The sequence below is a fragment of the Arachis ipaensis genome, chromosome B9 (genome assembly GCF_059453495.1).
Source record: "Arachis ipaensis isolate K30076 ecotype BB chromosome B9, ASM5945349v1, whole genome shotgun sequence".
Classification (NCBI taxonomy): domain Eukaryota; kingdom Viridiplantae; phylum Streptophyta; class Magnoliopsida; order Fabales; family Fabaceae; genus Arachis; species Arachis ipaensis.
This window is the reverse complement of record NC_142444.1, coordinates 87,731,434-87,741,842: the sequence shown is the minus strand read 5'-3', so window position 1 is coordinate 87,741,842 and position 10,409 is coordinate 87,731,434. Positions and strand designations below refer to the sequence as shown.

General features: G+C 37.7%; 1 non-coding gene across 1 annotated transcript; it reads right to left on the bottom strand.

The window, feature by feature from the left end:
• Window positions 1–5,024: 5,024 nt before the first annotated feature.
• Window positions 5,025–5,132, bottom strand: LOC148545356 (small nucleolar RNA R71). The gene has a single exon (XR_015900643.1). It is a non-coding gene; the product is annotated as a small nucleolar RNA R71 (small nucleolar RNA).
• Between the last annotated feature and the right edge of the window lie 5,277 nt (window positions 5,133–10,409).

The following is a 10,409-nucleotide window of genomic DNA, read 5'->3' as shown; positions in this document are numbered from 1 at the left end:
TGGATTGTATTTTTGATCCTGTGATCACGTTTGGGGGGCTGGCCATTCGGCCATGCCTGGACCTTCATCACTTATGTATTTTTAACGGTAGAGTTTCTACACTCCATAGATTAAGGTGTGGAGCCCTGCTGTTCCTCATGAATCAATACAAAGTACTTCTGTTTTTCTATTCAATTCAACTTGTTCCGCTTCTAAGATATTCATTCGCACTTCAACATGAATGTGATGAACGTGACAATCATCATCATTCCCCCACGAACGCGTGCCTGACAACCACTTCCGTTCCACCTTAGATTGAATGATTATCTCTTGGATCTCTTAATCAGAATCTTCGTGGTATAAGCTAGATTGATGGCGGCATTCATGAGAATCTGGAAAGTCTAAACCTTGTCTGTGGTATTCCAAGTAGGATTCTGGGATTGAATGAATGTGACGAACTTCAAACTCGCGAGTGCTGGGCGTAGTGACAGATGCAAAAGGAGGGTGAATCCTATTCCAGTATGATCGAGAACCTCAGATGATTAGCCGTGTTGTGACAGAGCATTTAGACCATTTTCACAAGAGGATAGGATGCAGCCATTGACCACGGTGATGACTCCAGATGATTAGCCATGCAGTGACAGCGCATCGGACCATTTTCACAGAGAGGATGAAAAGTAGCCATTGACAATGGTGATGTCCTTACATAAAGCCAGCCATAGAAAGGAGTAGGACTGATTGGATGAAGACTGCAGGAAAGCAGAAGTTCAGAGGGACGAAAGCATCTCTATACGTTTATCTGAAATTCTCACCAATGATATACATAAGTATTTCTATCTTTATTCTCTGTTTATTTATTATTATTTTTGAAAACTCCATAACTATTTGATATCTGCCTGACTGAGATCTACAAGATGACCATAGCTTGCTTCATACCAACAATCTCCGTGGGATCGATGATAAACCCATATTTCATGAGTTCTTTTGTGCTTAATTTGAGTGATTTATACAATCCTTCACCTACTTATTCACATTAATTACATGATTTTACTTTCCCTTCCTTATTATGTGATGTAAATGAAAAATATGTTTCCTAAGCTTTAAAAATTAATTATTTTAATTACCTTTATTTCCATTCGATGCCGTGATCAGTATGTTGAGTAGTTTCAGATTTTCTAAGGCAGAATGGCTTAAAGGATGGAAAAGGAAACATACTAAAATGGAAGGAGAAAGCAAAACGGAGCTTTAAGAAAACTGGTATTCACACGATCGCATGGATGACGCGATCGCATGCCAAGCACGAATCAGCAGCGACGCGGCCGCATGACTGACGCGACCGCGCGCCTTAAGCAGAACGCATATGACGCGGTCGCATGACTGACGCGACCGCATGGAAAGGAAAAGCTCCAAATGACGCGACCGCGTGACCGACGCAGACGCGTGACAGAGGCCACGCACCAGAAATTACAGAATACGCCCCGAGCAAATTCTGAAGCCCTTTTTGGCCCAGATCCAAGTACAGATAGCATAGACCAGAGGTTATAAAGTGTGGGAATGCACCCATTCAAAGAGAGCTCGCATATTTTACCTTTCAATGATTTAGATTTAGTTGAGAGGGAGATCTTCTCTCTCTCTTTTAGGATTAAGGATTTCTTCTTGTTTTAAGAGTAACTCTGGATCCCAGGTTTAATGTTCTTTTATTTTAGTTTTACTTCTATTTATTTATTCCAACATTTGAATTGATTATTATAACTTGATCTAAGAATTCTTCCATGTTACAGACTATTATTTGAATTAATGATAATTGAGGTATTTTCAGTTTATGATTGTTCTCTTTGATTTAAGTTACCATTGCTTCCCATCTAAGGACATTTTTATTATTCTAGCAATTTTACTTTTTCCCCTTTTGGTTCTGGTTAAGAATTTAGTAACTCAACAGTTATTAAACTCAACATAATTGATAATCGTTATCTTGCTAATTGAGCTGAACTTAAGTAATGCCAATGTTTTCTTAGGAAATAAATAGGATTCAAAGGTCAATTTAATTAGTCCCTTGACTTTCCTTGCCCTGGTACAGGTTGATCAAGTGGAGTTTAGATTCAACTTTCATTATAGTTGAGAGAGATAACTACGTTGGACCTCCAACTTCTCTTACCTTGCCAAAAGTTTGCTTTACACTAATTATTTATTTTTAATTGCCATTTACTTTACCTGTCATTCAAATTACTTGCCTCTCATCTTCTAAACCCCGATTACAACCTCTATAGCCAATAATAAGAACATACTTCCTCGCAGTTCTTTGAGAAGACGACCCGAGGTTTGAATACTCGGTTAAAATTTTTTAAAGGGGTTTGTTACTTGTGACACCCAAAACGTTTGTACGAAGGTATTTTTGTCAGTTTAGAGACTATATCTACAACGCAACTGTTTCTATGAATCTCTTTACTGGTAAAAGTCCTCTCGTTAATCGACCCTTACTCACGTAAGGTTTATTACTTGGACGACTCAGTGCACTTGCTGGTTAGTTGTATCAAAGTTGTGAATGAAAAACGATTTATTAAGACGTGCGTACAGAGTTTTTGGCGCCGTTGCCTGAGATCACAATTTCATGCACCAAGTTTTTGGTGCCGTTGCCGGGGATTGTTCGAGTTTGGACAACTGACGGTTCATCTTGTTGCTCAGATTAGGTAATTTTCTTTTTGTTTTATTTTCAAAAATTTTTCAAAAATCTTCAAAAAATAAAATTTTTTCTCCTTTATTTTCGAAAAAAAATAAAAATTCTTTTCAAAAATTTTTATTATGTTCTTCATAATTTTTAAGAATGAATTCTAGAGTTTCATGAAGCATGTGAAGCCTGGCTGGCTGTAAAGCCATGTCTAAATTTATTTGGATTGGGGCTTCCAACCCAACATTATCAAGAGCAAGCCAGTTGTTGCTAATCCACCTGCTACTGTTCCTGATCCACCTGATTTACATGCTAAAGCTTGGCTGGCTATTAAGCCATGCCTAACCCTCAGATTGGAGCTTTAGACTAAGAGTACAAGATTCCTGGAATTCATATTAAAAATTTTAGAATCCTTATTTTTCTTTTTCACATTAATTTTTGAAAAATCCAAAAAAAAAATATTAGAAAATCATAAAATTCAAAAAAATATTTTGCGTTTCTTGTTTGAGTCTTGAGTCAATTTTTAAGTTTGGTGTCAATTGCATACTCATCTTGCATTTTTCGAAAATTGCATTCATCATGATCTTCAAGTTGTTCTTGATAAACCTTCTTGATTGATCTTCATATTTTATTGTTTTGTGTTGTATGGTGTTTTTCATATGCATTCTTGCATTCATATTGTCTAAACATTAAAAATTTCTAAGTTTGGTGTCTTGCATGTTTTCTTTGCATCAAAAATTTTTCAAAAATATGTTCTTGGTGTTCATCTTGACATTAAAAGTGTTCTTAGTGTTCATCTTGACATTCATAGTATTCTTGCATTCATCACATGTTTTGATCCAAAATTTTCATGCATTGCATCTTTACCATGTTTTTCTCTCTCTTCATTAAAAATTCAAAAATCAAAAAAATATCTTCCCCTTTTTCTTCTCATAAATTCGAAAATTGGAGTTGACTTTTTCAAAATTTTTTTAAAAATCTAGTTGTTTTTATGAGTCAAATCAAATTTTCAATTTAAAAATCTTATCTTTTTCAAAATCTTTTTCAAAAATCAAATCTTTTTCATTTTTCTTAGTTATTTTTGAAAATTTTAAAAATATTTTTCAAAAATCTTTTTCTTATCTTTATCACATAATTTTCGAAAATAACATCATCAATTAATGTTTTGATTCAAAAATTTCAAGCTTGTTACTTGCTTGTTAAGAAAGATTCAAACTTTAAGTTCTAGAATCATATCTTGTGATTTCTTGTGAATCAAGTCATTAATTGTGATTTTAAAAATCAAATCTTTTTCAAAATTAATTTCAATCATATCTTTTCAAAAATATCTTTTTATCTTATCTTTTTCAAAATCATATCTTTTTCAAAAATTTGATTTTAAAATATCTTTTCTAACTTCTTATCTTCTTATCTTTTCAAAATTGATTTTCAAATTTGTTTCAACTAACTAATTAAGTTTTTGTTTGTTTCTTATCTTTTTCAAAACTACCTAACTAACTCCCTCTCTCTCTAATTTTCAAAAATATCTCCCTCTTTTTCAAAAATTCTTTTTAATTAACTAATTGTTTCAAAATTCAATTTTAATTTATTTCTTCTTTTAATTTTGGAAAATCACTAACCATTTTTCAAAAATAATTTTCAAAAATTCTCTTTCTCTCTCATCTCCTTCTATTTATTTATTCATCTACTAACACTTCTCTTCATCTCACATCTCTGCTCTCCTCACCCTTGTGTTTCTTTCCTTACATTACATTCTTTTCTTCTTCTTTTCTTGTACTCACACAGGGACCTCTATACTGTAGTAAAAAAGATCCCTATTATTATTTTTCTGTTCCCTCTTTTTCATATGAGCAAGAGCAAGGACAAGAATATTCTTGTTGAAGCAGATCCAAAACCTGAAAGGACTTTGAAGAGGAAACTAAGAGAAACTAAATTACAACAATCCAGTAAGCACCTTTCAGAAATTTTCGAACAAGAAGAGGAGATGGCAGCCGAAAATAATAATAATGCAAGGAGGATGCTTGGTGACTTTACTGCACCTAATTCCAATTTACATGGAAGAAGCATCTCCATCCCTACCATTGGAGCAAACAACTTTGAGCTGAAACCTCAATTAGTTTCTCTGATGCAGCAGAACTGCAAGTTTTATGGACTCTCATCTGAAGATCCTTTTCAGTTCTTTACTGAATTTTTGCAGATATGTGATACTGTTAAGACTAATGGAGTAGATCCTGAAGTCTACAGGCTCATGCTTTTCCTTTTTGCTGTAAGAGACAGAGCTAGAGTGTGGTTGGACTCTTAACCCAAAGATAGCCTGAACTCTTGGGATAAGCTGGTCATGGCTTTCTTTGCCAAGTTCTTTCCTCCTCAAAAGCTGAGCAAGCTTAGAGTGGATGTTCAAACCTTCAGACAGAAAGAAGGTGAATCCCTCTATGAAGCTTGGGAGAGATACAAGCAACTGACCAAAAAGTGTCCTTCTGACATGCTTTCAGAATGGACCATCCTGGATATATTCTATGATGGTCTGTCTGAATTAGCTAAGATGTCATTGGATACTTCTGCAGATGGATCCATTCACCTAAAGAAAATGCCTGCAGAAGCTCAAGAACTCATTGACATGGTTGCTAATAACCAGTTCATGTACACTTCTGAGAGGAACCCTGTGAGCAATGGGACACCTCAGAAGAAAGGAGTTCTTGAAATTGATACTCTGAATGCCATATGGGCTCAGAATAAAATATTGACTCAGCAAGTCAATATGATTTCTCAGAGTCTGAATGGAATGCAAGCTGCATCCAACAGTACTCAAGAGGCATCTTCTGGAGAAGAAGCTTATGATCCTGAGAACCCTGCAATAACAGAGGTGAATTATATGGGTGAACCATATAGAAATACCTATAATCCCTCATGGAGAAATCACCCAAATCTCTCATGGAAGGATCAACAAAATCCTCAACAAGGCTTTAATAATGGTGGAAGAAATAGGTTTAACAATAGCAAACCTTTTCATCATCCACTCAGCAACAGACAGAGAACTCTGAACAAAATACCTCTAATTTAGCAAACTTAGTCTCTGATCTATCTAAGGCCACTGTAAGTTTCATGAATGAAACAAGGTCCTCCATTAGAAATTTGGAGGCACAAGTGGGCCAGCTGAGTAAAAGGATCACTGAAATCCCTCCTAGTACTCTCCCAAGCAATATAGAAGAAAATCCAAAAGGAGAGTGCAAGGCCATTGATATAACCATCATGGCCGAACCTAGAGAGGAAGGGGAGGACGTGAATCCCAAGGAGGAAGACCTCCTGGGACATCCAATGATCAATAAGGAGTATCCCTTTGAGGAACCAAAGGAATCTGAGACTCATCTAGAGACCATAGAGATTCCATTGAACCTCCCTACGCCCTTCATGAGCTCTGATGAGTACTCCTCTTCTGAAGAGAATGAAGATGTTACTAAAGAGCAAGTTGCCAAGTTCCTTGGCGCAATCATGAAACTGAATGCCAATTTATTTGGTAATGAGACTTGGGGAGATGAACCTCCCCTGTTCACCAATGAACTGAATGCATTAAATCAACTGAGATTGCCTCAGAAGAAACAGGATCCTGGAAAGTTCCTGATACCTTGTACCATAGGCACCATGACCTTTAAGAAGGCTCTATGTGACCTGGGGTCAGGAATAAACCTCATGCCACTCTCTGTAATGGAGAAACTAGGAATCTTTGAGGTACAAGCTGCTAAAATCTCATTAGAGATGGCAGACAATTCCAGAAAACAGGCTTATGGACAAGTAGAGGGCATATTAGTAAAGGTTGAAGGCCTTTACATCCCTGCTGATTTCATAATCCTAGATACTGGGAAGGATGAGGATGAATCCATCATCCTTGGAAGACCCTTCCTAGCCACAACAAGAGCTGTGATTGATGTTAACAGAGGTGAACTAGTCCTTCAATTGAATGAGGACTCCCTTGAGTTTAAATCTCAAGGACATCCTTCTATAAACATGGAAAAGAGGCACAGTAAGTTTCTCTCAAAACAGAGTCAACCAGAGCCCCCACAGTCAAACTCTAAGTTTGGTGTTGGGAGGCCACAACCAAATTCTAAGTTTGGTGTTGAACTCCCATATCCAAACTCTAAGTTTGGTGTTGGGGAGTCTCAACAATGCTCTGAACATCTGTGAGGCTCTATGAGAGCCCACTGTCAAGCTATTGACATTAAAGAAGTGCTTCTTGGGAGGCAACCCAATTTTTATTTAATTATATTTTTATTAGTTATATGTCTTTATAGGTTCATGATCATGTGGAGTCACAAAATAAATCAAAAAATTAAAAACAGAATCAAAAACAGCAGAAGAAAAATCATACCCTGGAGGAGGATCTTACTGGCGTTTAAACGCTAGTAAGGAGCATCTGGCTGGCGTTCAACGCCAGAACAGAGCATGGATCTGGCGTTGAACGCCAGAAACAAGCAACATCCTGGTGTCCAGACACCAGAAATGCACAGTGAAGGAGAGCTGGCACTGAACGCCAGAAACAAGCATCTGGCTGGCGTTCAACGCCAGAAATATGCTGCATCTGGGCGTTGAACGCTCAGAACAAGCATCAGTTCGGCGTTTAAACGCCATAATTGCATGCAAAGGCATTTTACATGCCTAATTGGAGCAGGGATGCAATTCCTTGACACCTCAGGATCTGTGGACCCCATAGGATCATCTCAGCATCTGTGGACCCCACAGGATCCCCACCTACCACCACTCACTCTCTTCCCTCTTCTCAATGTTCATTCTCTCTTCCCAATAAACACTCTTCCCCAAAACTCTTCACCAATTACCTCAATCTCTCTTCCCTATCACCACTTCACCACTCACATCCATCCACTCTTCCCCATAAACCTACCTCATAAACGCCACCTACCTTCAAAATTCAAAATCAATTTCCCACCCAAAACCCACCCTTATGGCCGAACCTTACCCCCCCTCCCTTCCCTATATATAGCCCTCCATTCTTCCTCATTTTCACACAACACAACCCTCTCTCTCCTTCTTGGCCGAATATACCTCTCCCTCCTCTCCTCCATATTTTCTTCTTCTTCTTCATCTATTCTTTCTTCTCTTGCTCGAGGGCGAGCAATATTCTAAGTTTGGTATGGTAAAAGCATAAGCTTTTTGTTTTTCCATTACCATTGATGGCACCCAAGACCAGAGAATCCTCTAGAAAAGGAAAAGGGAAGACAAAAGCTTCCACCTCCGAGTCATGGGAGATGGAAAAATTCATCTCCAAAGCTCATCAAGACCACTTCTATGATGTTGTGGCCAAGAAGAAGGTGATCCCCGAGGTCCCTTTCAAGCTCAAGAGAAATGAGTATCCGGAGATCCGACATGAAATCCAAAGAAGAGGTTGGGAAGTTCTGACAAACCCCATCCAACAAGTCGGCATCCTAATGGTTCAAGAGTTCTATGCCAATGCATGGATCACTAAGAACTATGATCAAAGTAAGAACCCGAATCCAAAGAATTATATTACAATGGTTTGGAGGAAATACTTAGATTTTAGTTCGGAAAACGTGCGGTTGGCGTTTAACTTGCCTATGATGCAAGGAGATGCACGCCCCTACACTAGAAGGGTCAACTTTAATCAAAGGTTGGACCAAGTCCTCATGGACATATGTGTGGAAGGAGCTCAATGGAAGATTGACTGCAAAGGCAAGCCGGTTCAATTAAGAAGACTGGACCATAAGCCTGTAGCTAGAGGATGGTTGGAGTTCATTCAACGCTCAATCATTCCCACTAGCAACCGGTCTGAAGTTACTATAGACCGGGATCATCATGATCCAAAGCATCATGATTTGAGAAGAGGTGGAGGTTTATGAGATTATACCTCAAGAACTCTACAAGGTGGCTGACAACTCCTCCACTATGGCAAGGTTAGCTTTTCCTCACCTCATTTGCCATCTATGCAATTCGGCTGGGATTGACATAGAAGGAGACATTCCCATTGAGGAAGAGAAATCCATCACTAAGAAAAGGATGGAGCAAACAAGAGAGCCCATTCATGGAGCTCAAGAGACGCATGAAGCTTATCACCATGAGATCCCGGAGATGCCTCAAATGCATCTTCCTCCACAAAACTATTGTGAGCAAATCAACACCTCCCTAGGAGAATTAAGTTCTAACATGGACAATTAAGGGTGGAACATCAAGAGCACTCCATCATCCTTCATGAAATTAGAGAAGATCAAAAAGCAATGAGGGAGGAGCAACAAAGACATGGAAGAGACATAGAAGAGCTCAAGGACATCATTGGTTCCTCAAGAAGGAAACGCCACCATCATTAAGGTGGATTCATTCCTTGTTCTTACATTCTCTGCTTTTCGTTTTCTTCATGTTAAGTGCTTATCCATGTTTGTGTCTTATTACATGATCATTAGTATTTAGTAACTATGTCTTAAAGTTATGAATGTCCTATGAATCCATCACCTCTCTTAAATGAAAAAATGTTTTAATTCAAAAGAACAAGAAGTACATGAGTTTCGAATTTATCCTTGAACTTAGTTTAATTATATTGATGTGGTGACAATACTTTTTGTTTTCCTTGAACAGTGCATATGTCTTTTGAAGTTGTTGTTTAAGAATGTTAAATATGTTGGCTCTTGAAAGAATGATGACAAGGAGACATGTTATTTGATAATCTGAAAAATCATAAAAATGATTCTTGAAGCAAGAAAAAGCAGCAAAGAACAAAGCTTGCAGAAAAAAAAAATAGCGAAAAAAAATAGAAAGAAAAAAAAAAGCAAGCAGAAAAAGCCAAAGCTCTTAAAACCAAAAGGCAAGGATAAATAAAAAGGATCCCAAGGCTTTGAGCATCAGTGGATAGGAGGGCCTAAAGGAATAAAATCCTGGCCTAAGCGGCTAAACCAAGCTGTCCCTAACCATGTGCTTGTGGCGTGAAGGTGTCAAGTGAAAACTTGAGACTGAGCGGTTAAAGTCAAGGTCCAAAGCAAAAGAAAAGTGTGCTTAAGAATCCTGGACAACTCTAATTGGGGACTTTAGCAAAGCTGAGTCACAATCTGAAAAGGTTCACCCAATTATGTGTCTGTGGCATTTATGTATCCGGTGGTAATACTGGAAAACAAAGTGCTTAGGGCCACGACCAAGACTCATAAAGTAGCTGTGTTCAAGAATCAACATACTGAACTAGGAGAATCAATAACACTATCTGAACTCTGAGTTCCTAATAGATGTTAATCATTCTGAACCTCAATGGATAAAGTGAGATGCCAAAACTATTCAAGAGGCAAAAAGCTACAAGTCTCGCTCATCTGATTGGAGCTATGTTTCATTGATAGTTTGGAATTTATAGTATATTCTCTTCTTTTTATCCTATTTGATTTTTAGTTGCTTGGGGACAAGCTACAATTTAAGTTTGGTGTTGTGATGAGCGGATAATTTATACGCTTTTTGGCATTGTTTTTAGTATGTTTTTAGTAGGATCTAGTTACTTTTAGGGATGTTTTCATTAGTTTTTATGTTAAATTCACATTTCTGGACTTTACTATGAGTTTTTGTGTTTTTCTGTGATTTCGGGTATTTTCTGGCTGAAATTGAGGGACTTGAGCAAAAATCAGATTCAGAGGTTGAAGAAGGACTGCTGATGCTATTGGATTCTGTCCTCCCTACACTCAAAGTGGACTTTCTGGAGCTATAGAACTCAAAATGACGCGCTTTCAATTGCGTTAGAAAGTAGACATCTTGGGCTTTCCAGCAATAT